At 41.7% G+C, this 12,264-nt stretch overlaps 1 long non-coding RNA gene across 1 annotated transcript; it reads right to left on the bottom strand.

The window, feature by feature from the left end:
- Nucleotides 1–1,474: 1,474 nt before the first annotated feature.
- On the bottom strand, nucleotides 1,475–11,952 carry LOC148221788 (uncharacterized). The gene is made up of 3 exons (XR_015807345.1): nucleotides 11,632–11,952; nucleotides 10,940–11,469; nucleotides 1,475–1,780 (listed from the first exon to the last, which is right to left on the bottom strand). It is a non-coding gene; the product is annotated as an uncharacterized LOC148221788 (long non-coding RNA).
- Between the last annotated feature and the right edge of the window lie 312 nt (nucleotides 11,953–12,264).

The following is a 12,264-nucleotide window of genomic DNA, read 5'->3' as shown; positions in this document are numbered from 1 at the left end:
GCCTATAGCTAAGGGCTTTTAACTTCTCTGTTTGGCCAAGGATCCACTGTAAACACTTTGTTCTAAGGTGAGAAGTGCATAAAAAGCCAGTTTGGGGCTGGCAAAGGGAATGACAAACTCTTATCTGAAAATGTCACTTTAACTCTCTCTATAAGATACCCATGGTTCCCAAGCAGTATGTTTTTGTGATTTAGCTGCATTTCCTGCCAGATTATTCAGCTAGATACAGATCTCTTGCTCCTGCAGTGTGGAAACCTGAATAATAATTTGAGCTGCAGAAAGCCCTGGTGAATCGCTGGCCTACTTTCCTGTCCCAGGGGAAGGTGCACTTCTCTAATCCAGGAGCCATTGCTTTGGCAGATGGCTCTATTTACCCAACGAGCAGGTCAGGACAAGAGGAAAAATGGAACATAATAATCCAACAGTATTCAATTAAAGGTAGCTCTGTGCAACTGTACCTAAGTCACTGCTGCCGAAGCCTCTGGGGAGTGTGTTCATTTTTCAGCCTTGTTTCCTAAGGAAATGAGGCTGTCTGCCTGTCTGCCTTTCTGTCTGTCAGCATCTGTCCTCTCCCATTAATTTATTCATCTGTTTGCCATTATCAAGGAAAAATGACCATAGAGAGGAGTTCTCAAACACACAGAATTCCAACAAAGTTAACAGGATTTGGCAACCCAGACAGGAGGAGACCCTGAGGGTCTCCATGGAGGGGAAGGAGATGGAACTGTATCCAACCTTTCCCAGGCTGGAGAGCAGGTCAGACCTGTTGGCCTCAACAAGCACATTCTGTCCCACCAGTCTGAACCAGGATGGTCCTACTTATCCATCCAAACATCTGGAAAATGTGGGAGCAGCCTGGGGAAACTGTCAAGGATGAGATGTTAGAGACATAACAGAGTAAGGTAAGACAGAAAAGCTCTTAGAAGAAAAAGATTTGAAAAACCAACCAAGAAAAAGCACTATGGGTTCCCAAAACATTGAACATTGTGTGTATTAAGTTTCATCTCTGTTTTGACTGAAGCCCCAAAACTGGTTTTGGAACCAGATGTACACATCAGTATTATTATGGCTTTTTTATTGCTAGGCAAGAAAAATAGCATTTGCTTCAGCTTTCCTGGAACTGAAAGAACAGTGAGAGATGGCAGAGCAGGTTCAAGTTCCAGCTGATTATTGGATTCATTAGAAATGGGCTGAAGCAAACAATCCAGGCAAACCCTGGAGGAAGCAGGGTGAGAAGGTTTGGCTCTTTCCTTTGTATGCTGTCCATCCCCCCAGCAGATTAGATACTTGGAACTCTTTCCAGACATTTTTCATTTTGTTGGTAAATAGGCATGCACTTGTTCTGGGATTTCAGTCCCCAACTGTTCACTTTATCCAAGGGAGAAAGGCAGAAACATAAGTGAAGCTCAAACAATAAAACCTCAGAATGGGTCAGGCCAGTTATTATTACATGATTTCAGGCTTTGAAAGGTCATTTATGTTTTCCAAGTTGGATTTATTTTTTACACTTATTTGTAATATTACCTCGCTGTGTTTCATAATGTCAGGGAAAATGTCTGGTTTCAGGCCTAAAATGTCAAAGCAGCATTTTCAAAATCACTCATCACTGAGCCAAATGTTTTTCTGCTGGAGTCAGTGGTAACAGTCCCATTTGCCTTAGGAAGCTCTGGATAGGGCTGAATGTTATGGAAATCCACATTTGTTACCATTTTTTCAAGCTGCACTCTTGCACGTTCCCCTTTCTTCTTTTCCATAGGCCTGCTCATATGTGGAACCATTCCTGGTAGGAAAGATAAAAACACGACAGTTAACAGTCTTGGGTTCACTTCCAACCCTTCCTAATGACTGCAGGTTAAATCATGGAACTGTTTTATGCTTGGGTTTACACCTAAGTGACACATCAAACCCCCACCTCAGAGGGCCTCACAGTTCACCAACACCTGGGAATGACAAAACTGCTGCTTCAGCTAGTGCCAAGTGTATATTATGGGATAAACTGTTCCTGCAGTGTTGAGAGATGTAATGTAGATGAAGCTGATGCAATGTAGACATATGTCTCCATCTGTGCCTCCATGTTAGGGAGCTATTCTGGATGCACCGACTGCAACAACCAGAATTTCCCTAGCAAGGAAAATCAGGGTTTTAAAAATTTAATAAGAAGAATCTCATGTTGATAAAACCTTCCCAGTGGCTTTGTCGTGATGAAAACGAAAAAGGGTGCACATAATAAATTAATTTGCTGTTCCAATAACTATAATACTTGCTCAAAGTGAGGAGGTTTTTTAATGGCTCGTCTCCCAGTCAGCACACAGTGAAACATCTCTGCTGCAGGAGGAGGAAGGACATGCCCAGTGCCATATTCTTAAGAATAGCTTTTCTTTGCCTGCTCTAGAGATATCTCATGTCTTCAGTTGTGAGTATTGCCAGATAAAAAACCTCTTAGCACTCAGATTTTCTAATCCTCTAGACAAGATAAAAAAATGCAGCATCCCCCTATCGTTGTCCTCCCTCTCCTGTACCTTGCATTTCTATCACATCAGCTTAAAATTACCTGATAATAGAAGTAGGAGAGTGCAATAACTTTGTGCTTCTATATGGTAAGAATATTCCTTTTGACTTGTATTCAATACCTTGGTTTATGAATATTATCATTCTTCCTGATAGCCTGAGTTACTGCAGAGAATTGCTGTGATAGAACAGGATGAGCTGTGTGAGGGGGGTTTCTCCTGGTGAGTGTTTGGTTGCAGAGAACCATCAGGAATGTTGTTCTTCACCCCTGGATGGAGGTGTGGTACTGGCTGAGGCAGCTCAGACATGTCCTGGACTCCCAGAGAACCTGATGAATTAAAACTCCTTCTAGAAGAATATTTCTTCCTCCTGTTATAGTTGTACAAATTCCTCTTTGAATTGAACAGATACAGGGTTTGGCCCAGGATGCTGAAGAATCAGGAACAAATAAAATTCTGGTCCTAAAGCACTGATTTTAATGATGGTGGTTGTTCAGAATATCTCAAATTGAGGTATCACAAAGCTTAGCCTACAAAGAATTAATACTGATCCCACTAAAGCTTCTATAAGTGCTCCAGTTTAAACTGAGAGAGCCAGACCTTGTGTGCAGCAAGTATTGGTAGGACATAGCTCTTGAGCAATAGAACTCAGCAATACTAACTTCATGATTTGGTTTTGCTCTCAGATGGTCGTAATTCCACTGCTTTAGGGATTGCAAAGATCTTAGAAAAATGTAGATTGCTCTACTGTCCTTCACAGCCTCTGACAGATCTTGGGTAGTGGGAAGCTGAGCTTTACTTAAACAATATAAATAATATTAGTAGAAACGGCCAAATTACTTTTGCTTTTTAAAATAATATAGAACATGGTAAAATCCAATGAAATGAAAATGAAAAATATGCTTTAATTTCAGTCTGCACAATCAGATGCAGTAGTCTGTGTGTAAATGGATTAACATGCCAAAAATATAACTTGAGGCGAGAAATGTAACTTCCCTCAGTAAATTAACATCAATAATTATAAGCTGTAAACAGTTGCAGATATAATTAAGATTTGAGGCCCAAGGGTTGCACATGCCTTGCTGCAACTGATATCAGACTCTGTGATCTTGATGTTCAAGTCCCCTCCAGAGATAGCAAAGTTAAGAACATCCCCTATGTGGAAATAATGTATTGACATTTGAGGAGCATTTGCAAAGTTCCTCTCTCCCCCTATTTTAAAGACAAACTAGTCTCTGTCAAAAATTAGAGTTTTATGGTTTTCCCTGTGCTAATCCATGACTGTGCCTGCTCTCCTTGCAGCTGATGTGCCAAAACTTCATGCCAAAACATAATTTTTTACAAAGTGCCCTATGTTGTACAGAATTTTCCCTTTCTCCAAGAACACCTGTTCGTGGCATTTGTGCACTCACAGGACAGTGATGCAAAGGCCAGGCTGTTAGGTGGAGGTGAGAATCAGAAATTACTCCTACTTCAGGTCCAGAACGGCCATTGTTTCTGCACATAAACCATGGATGAGACATTAATTAATAGTCTGACATTAATTTCTTGTGATGGGAGCTGCCCTGTTTGTTCCACTGTGTGGGGAAACCCTTAGATGGCACTTAAACCAAATGCAATTTAGCTTCACTTAAAGACATCTGGCAGAGCAGTAAAAGGTGGCCTAAGTGTCCATGAGAGAAAAGACCAGCAACATCATTTTATCCTTCAGGTCAGGGAAAATAAATCTGTGCAGTTCTGGAATCTGTGAATGGGGCCTGGGTGATGCTCAGGTAATACATCAATGAATTAAATGTTTGCAGCATTTCAGTGCTTGTAGGATCTGTCTCTCAAGTGTCTTTGAAATGATCCTGTCAAGGTGAAAACTTGGTGTAAATGTGCTTTTACTGACACACTATAGCACAGAATGGCCCAGTCTGATCATACCCAGAAATTTAGAAATTCTCAAAGAAAACAGCCTTTGAAGAGTGTTGAAAGTTGTCGTGTCAAGCAAAATAGAGGCAAAGCCTCCAGATCCTGCCTTAACAAAAGAGTGGAAAACAGCTGAAGCTTAGGAGAATTGCTTGTCTGTTTGTAGTGATCCTCGTGGTTTGTGGGGAGGCCACATCTTAGGAAGTTACTGCTGGTAACAGGCACATGCAAAGAGGAGATTGGAAAAAATGGTGCAACAAGATTTTCTTGATCCTCCTGAAATATCTTTGTTTCCATTAAAAGATACAGAAATGCTCATTTCACTGTTAAGAACCCGCTTGGCCAGGAAATTAGTAGAGGAGGAATTTTACTTCAGTGGTTTATTTTTTTAGAAAAAACAAAGCAACATCAACCCAAGGCTGGCCTGGGAGACCTTGGATGCTCGGGAAGAGCAGAGGTAGGAGCTGCTCAGCTCTTCCCCCAGTTCCACTCTGCTATTGTCATCCTCATTTTACCATCTCACACTCTTGATTGCTGCTCTACCCCTGCCACCCTCCAGCCCTGCCTGGAAGCCACACAAGGTGGAGGCAGCTGAAGTGTTTCTCTAACTTGCAGCACCTCTATAAATCTCTTAGTAAAGCACCAGGGTAGTTTTACCAGTGTAATGACTTTTTATTTTATCACCCAGCATGCAGTACATGAAGCTGCTTTCCCACAATGTATAAATTTAGTGAGGGAGAAAACTCCATTTTCCCCATTTCTCTGCCATCAGTGCCTTTCTGAGATCAGGGAGCATTTGGAAATGCTCCCACTGCCTAAATTCTGAATGACTAGAAAATAGGTTAAAAGTGCCACTTTGTACTGTAGCACTTTATGAAAGTGTGTTTTGTTTGACAGGACTTAATAAAAAAATCTTTTAATCTCTGTCACTATGGGTAGGTGGGAAGGCCAAAAAGTCTAAATGTTTTAAAGGAAAATTTTAATTAGTATGCAAATTTGACTTTCTGCATTAAAATGTCATTTGCTAAGTAAATGTTGTTGCGCTGGAAGTTCAGATATTTGATCATTTTCTGTCAAGGTGCCTTTGCAAATTTCCCGAATGAAATAACAGCATTTTAAAAACAAAATGAAATTCTCCTTTTGTTGCAATGCACTGGGTCTGCTCCACCAAAGGCTGTGTGACTGGAATATCTAAAATCAGCCACGAGCATTATAGTGCTGGTTCTCCTTCCCCCAGTTTGAAAATGCTGTTGTCCTCTTGGTGCCTGCAGAGGTTTCCTGAACTAATGGAGATACATCCTTATATGCCATAAATATAAATCATTGAAACATAGCAACAAAATGATTACAAAAACTATTGTAGTCATTAGAATCAAAGGAAGTGGTTGCTGAGTTATTGTCAGCCATCACTGAAGGCTGCAGCAGTGATCAGCATTTACAGGGTTAGGAAAAGCCTTACACACATTTTGAGAATTAACTGATTTCATTGTCTCAATAAAATACACATTCCTCTCTCCTGAAGAAGGACAAGATCAATGGTTGAAGGCCCAGCCTCGCTTTTAACATAGAAAAAGAAATGTTCTTATATGAAAGTGGTGGAAAAATAATTGTGAGACAAAAAAAATGGGGAGGGGAAAATTTAATAAAAGCTGTAAATTCCAAGTTTAGTTGCTTTCCTTCAGTGTCTGTGGGGTCAGTGGTTGCTTCTTGCCACCCTGAATGAATGTGGTGTCTCAAACTGCACCTTATATGGAACTCTTGAAGGATCAGAAACATGGCACATGGGAGCCATATGTTCAGCACTTGCCATCATTTATTGAGAGCCGAGTTCAGGGCTAAAAACTGAGTTAAACATCCATATTTAGAGTTCCTAAGTACAAAATAAGGCACAAATTCTCACGAAAGTTGAAGACAGAAGAGAAAAAGCTGTGACCCAACATAGAAGTGGTTTTAAAAAAGAAGAAAAGGCTGAGGGAATTTGGTTTCTTTGAGTGCCAAGTGCCTGCCCTGGGAATGCAGATCCCTGGCTAAGGGCTGCAGTGGGGAGGTCTGACAAGGCTGGGGGTGTGGAGGCATGAAGGTTTATTGTGAGCAATGTGCTCGCTCTGGATCCAGCAAAGGTCAGAGGAGGAGGAAGCTCTGCACTGTGAGGAGAGGGGGATTGCTCTTTCCACTCTCACCTGTCCTACAAAGGTGCAGATTTGCCTCTGATCTCCACACACGTGGTGGAGAGCACAAGTGACACAGCCTTTGGCAGAGCGTTCAGGTTTTGTGTACGTGTCTGTATAATTTCATTAATTGGGTGTCCCACGTGGATATAAAACGTGCAGCTGGGTGTTCCTGGTCTTGAGGCTTCTTGTGAATCTAGAAATTGCACATGACCCGAGGCAGCTGTGCTGGGAAGTTCTCTGTGTTCCTCACAGCCTTGTGCTCATCTGCTCATGCCCTTGCTTGTGTTGTGACCCTGCCTGGAAGTGTTTTCTTGTCCAGGAAGAGTCACTGAGCTGACCTTGGATCTGCCATCCCTGGCAGGGTTGGGATGTTTTGGCAGGAAAACATTCCCTGTTAATGGCTGTGCCTCACCTTTGAATGGACACTGGACATTGGTTCCTGCCACTGTTAATTGGCCCTTTTTTGTGTTATGAAAGAACTTAGAGTGGATTTTTCTTTTGTATAATAGACATTTTGCAGGTTAAAAAAGAAAAAAAATAATAAAAAAACCCCAGCAAAATCCCAAACTCCATTTCATCTGAATATGTTCACTGTGTTAGCAATTTTTGTATCTTATTGGCAATGTTCTAAAGCACTGAAGATCGAGACTGCTCAGTTCCCTAGAGATCCTTGTAATTACAGCAAAGACTGCTGGAGCATGAAAAAAGTCATTTGGCAAATGGTCCTCTTGGCTCCCTCTGTCTCATCCTCCCCTCTCTCTGACTTCCAAGTCCTCTTTGCTCAGTTTACTAGACAAACACATTGTTTGCTGTTCACCAGGGCAGATGTTTGTTTAATTCAGCACCTTCTGCTTTCCCCAGCCGGAGGAAAGTCACACTGTTCACTCTTTTCTTTTCTGTTTACAACACCTCTCCCCTGCCAGCCAAGGTGCAGAAAAGGACAATGGTGCAGCTCGTGACAAGTGATTCCATGTTCCAGCATTTCTAGCTTAACCACCATCTCCTGTATTCTACAAATGGCACATGACAAAACACAGAAAACCTCCCACTGGATTGTCTCACTGTGCAAGGAGGTAATATCCAGCCACTGAATGTTTAATGTAGAGAACAAACCCTCTTCTTTTTGAAAAATCATGAAATCTCAACTTGAACTGACTCATGTTCTGATCCAGCTGAGTCCTGCAGGAACAATCCTGCTCTGGAGAAATGTTACTGCTTGAGAGAATGTTTGCCTTGTAGTCTTGGACTGTGATGCAGAGTCAGGCTGCAGAAAGTCTACATAAAACCTGTGTATCCCTTTAGAATTGATTTGAGGGCTTAAGAGGTATATAACTCACTAGATGCCTTGGTGTTGAGGCTCATCCATGTTCCAAATAAACCCTTGCCACTGAAATCTGTGCTCCAAGAGTCTCAGCCAGAACCTGGATTTATTCCTGCCCCTTCATTCCTGCCTTCCATCTATTCCTGTGTGGGACTGACACAGTGCTTTCTCCTTCCTTGCAAATTTCCTCACAAAGTTTTGGCTTTGTGCATATCTCCTCCACTTCTTGCCTTACTCATGCATCTGATTTCTCTAAAGATTTGTGTCTTTCTCTGTGTTCCTTCTACAAAGGATGGCTTTACATTCCAAGCACCAGGTCAGAGAACTTAACTCTGAATGGATCCAGCATAACAGAAGGATGAACAGATATTCTTCTTTTATTTCAACAGACAATATAGTGCCATTTTTCCTGATCAGCTTCTGCATTTTCAACAAGTCCAGACATAATTGCCAGATTTATATATATCTAACTATCAATGCAGAGCTGGGCTTTTATCTATATGCTGTATGTTTCTGTAAATAAAGTGCTGTAATTGTCATCAGGACCATTTGTTGCAATTTGAATGCTTATAAATAAGGAATAGACAATGCAGGTTATTCATTACAGACTGGAAAATCTGTATATTGGCTTGTTACCCCTTGGCAGAAACCAGCCAGAAACTGGAGGTTTTGCAGTACTTGGTCCTGAGTGAGTCATGTAGGGCAGAGTGTCTGTGATTATATCCCACAGCCCCGCAGGTTTTCCTGATAATGCTGCTGTATTTATTCCTGCTGTGCTGGAAACTAACAGACCTATTGGAAACTTTAGCAAACCTTGCTGTGAGTTTCACATTTCTGTTTTACTGCAAAGGTCTTCACTCTTCTAGGATGCAGTCTCAGATAAGCCAGCAGAAGAAGGAACTTTGTGAGCATATTATTTTTTTGTCTCAAGAAATCACTTTGGATTTAGCTCTGTTTCTGATTCATTGGAAAAATTCTTACCTGCATGATCAAACATTTTGTTACAACAAATATTCCTAATTCACAGAATACTCTTATTAGCTTCATGTGACATCTTTTGCACAACTGGAATAAACTTTCTTTATATAAAAAAAACAAAGCTAAAATTATTCAATGAAACAGATTCCACAGTTTTTATAGTACTGAAAGCTTTTGGGGACAAAGAAGTGGTGCCAGTGTGACTTGGAACTGAATTTGGCTCAGCCTTCTCCAGAAGAATGAATCACAGCCTTGTATATGGCAACAATTTAATTCCCTTGATTCCTTCTCTGTCTCTTCTTATCGCATTCTTCTTATTTCTTGATTTTATAACTGCCATAGACTGGACAGACAAAGATTTTCATATTATAGCACTCTAATTCTTCCTTTCTTTGAAGGAATAAATCGAGTAGCTGATTAATTTAATGATCTAGTTTAGATCATTGCCCCAGGAAAGCAGCACTTTTAGTTTTCTGTCTCATTCTTCTAAAAGACCAGAATATCTCTGATTCTGTGTTTTCTCTCTGTCTTCATATTGGCAGTGTTAGTGCTGTCAGCAGACACAAACATCTTTATTTGATATTCTTATTTAACCCATTCAGAATTTCTGATAACAGATGAGGTTATCTTGGGATTTGTGGTACTACTTTATGAAATCTGTGAGAATTCACAGAATGGAAAACTTTTGATTTTACCTGTGCTGGAAGGGTAAAATATGTCTGATGGATATGATCCAAGGCACAATGACATCAGAGGGAATCTTCCCACAGACTTCAAGAGCCCGTGAAGCACCAGCACAGATGCTGTGGCTGATGGAGAAGAAAGTTGGGAGATGCCCATTCTGGCCATAAAGACTATGTGGTGCAGCTAATTTCAGTTTCTTAGACAGCCCTTGCACGTTGAAATACTTAATTCCCTAAAGCATCGTTTTTCTCTTCAGCTCATGACTCTTTCCAATGAAGTGTAATGCAAAATGCCACCTGCCAAATTCTTCCCTTGTTTATGTGTAACAGATCAGTGAAAGAAATTCTCTTCATTGGTCTGAGAAGGTAACTCCATGTCAGCCTATTGAAGGATTACTGGGGGAGAGATCCCAAACATTTTATGAGGGACAAAGGGCCTGTGGATTTCAGCTCAGCTGCATAAATGTCAGTGAAGGCAGGATTGAGCCCTTCTTATTTCCTGTCCACTGCATTTCTCCCATTTTGTCATGGCAGCTGTGTAGATGGAAACTCCCAAGATTTCTACAGCCAAGTCATCCTTCACCAATAAAGCCATACTGACTCACATAATAGATTAGGCTGTCACACTAAACCTGACAAACAACATTTAATATGTCTCAAATTGCATCCGGGCAGATATCCCTGTAAATGACCATCCCTACCACGCAGATGTTTCCCATCCCTTTGGAACAGCTCTGATAGGCCAGGCATGAGGCTCTCCTGTTCTTACCCATTCTCTTTTACCTTTACCTTGCAAAAATAGAGCTTTTGCACAATGCAGGGCTGCTATCAGCAGTTCTATGTCTGGTTTTGTCTTCTAACTATCTTTTTAATTTGCTTCAGCTTTGGGTTGGTTTGTTGTTTTTTTTTCAGACAAGCTCTCCCTAGTCTGCCTCCTTCCCAGATTGTTTATGTTTGAAAGACTTCTACATTTTCTGGTGCTAGTCTTCACATCCTCTCTTATTCCCATTGGCCTCTCTTGTCCTTTTTCCCATTGGGTTGAGTTTCAGTTGTATCATCTCTAATTGTTCTTTAACTTTTTCCAGCTCTGTGCAGTCAGCTTTCTGGTGCACCATAGGGCTCCAAATTGAAGTTTCTCTGGGCAGTTCACATTCCCTTAAATTTCCATAAGGTGAAAATCTCTTGTGACTCTTGCACTGAGTAATATTTCAGATGCAAGGATAACCCAGTCCCAGCTGTGCAGCCTGTGTGAGGGGAGTGATCAATGACATGGATACAGCACAGACAGGCTTCCCTGGTTATTCATCAGTCTATCTGATCGACCCTTGTGACAAATAAACTCTCGTGCAAATGCAGGTGTTTCCCTACCTGGCAGGAATCCCAGGGGGCTGCTGACCAAGCTGCTGCAGGATTTGGTGGTGGCCAGAATCTTTGATTACCAAGTGAAGACCTTTTGCTGCTTGCTGGAGGCCAGCTGCTGGAAAACATGTTATCCAGCCCACTAACTCATGTTTTACTCAATTCACTTGCTCCAGTAGGTCCTAGGAATAACTTTTATTAATCCTTAGGTATTAAGACTAAACCAGTGCAGATTTTGATGACACTACCCCCAACGTAGTCAGTGGCAAAAATCCAGCAGAAGTCAGGTGGGTGCAGGAAGAGCATTGACACAGGCCAAGATATTCACAGTGAGAACTCGAGCTGTGGCCTTGCAGAGCCTGATGTTTGGAAGGAGAGTGCAGTCACAATGGGAGCAGATGCTCTGTCCTTCTCAGCCTCCCATTTCCTCCCTTTTGCTGCTACGTGCCAGAGACTCACAGAGATCTCTTTCAAAGGCAGGGCTTTGTTTCTGCATCCACTTTCCGGTGTTGTGCTCTGCTTGTTTCTTTCAATTTGTCCTAAAAAAAGAGAAAAGTAAAACTAGTTCTATGAGACTACAGGGAGGCAAAAAAAAATTTCTCTAGAGTTTCTTCAGCATCTTGGCTAGAAACACAGCAAGCACTGTCATTATGGTTAGCAACAAAGAACACGGCATCGCTTCCAGCAAAATCACCACTTACTTCAGTGTGGGTGAGATTAGGCCAGGAAAAACCCCAACTGAGTTTAATAGAGGAGAAACTGACTTTGGCTGAAACAATAAGCTGTGCTCCAGACCTGCAGTGAGAGCCTTAGATCCAAGTCTCAAGGAGGTACTGCCTTTCCTCTGGTACCTTCCCCCAGGGGTTCTGCTCATTATTCCACCAAGTCTAACAATCCCTCTTTCCCTCTCTCTCTAGCGAGGTCCTTTGTCCATCCTCATTCAGATCTCCCCTTAGCTGGAATGGTGGAGTGCAGGTCGTTCAGATAAGCACAAGCTGTAATTAGGTTGTATTCTGAGTAAATAATATGTGGGTGGGAAAAGGAAGGAAGGGCGAGGGAGAGAGAGCAAATGGAAGAAAGAGGCAGGGGTTTGGCTGGGTTACAGAATTGCAGCAAGCTTCTTGTAAGTCTTAAGCTAAAAATGGGAGATTTTTGCATAAAAAAAGAGCTTTAATACGTTGTGTAAATTGGCACACTTGGTGATTAGGTAGACAGGTGTTTATCATTTTAGTAACTGTTAGAGCTGAAACTGTGCAGTACCCATTGTGTTACAAGCCTCAGTTCCAAGGGGCAGGAGGTTTGTGCTGTGGTGGGGTGTGAGGGCAGCCCAGAGC

The sequence above is a fragment of the Sturnus vulgaris genome, chromosome 17 (assembly GCF_052056855.1).
Source record: "Sturnus vulgaris isolate bStuVul1 chromosome 17, bStuVul1.hap1, whole genome shotgun sequence".
Classification (NCBI taxonomy): Eukaryota; Metazoa; Chordata; class Aves; order Passeriformes; family Sturnidae; genus Sturnus; species Sturnus vulgaris.
The sequence above is the reverse complement of the archived record's forward strand: the minus strand, read 5'-3'. Positions and strand labels throughout refer to the sequence as shown.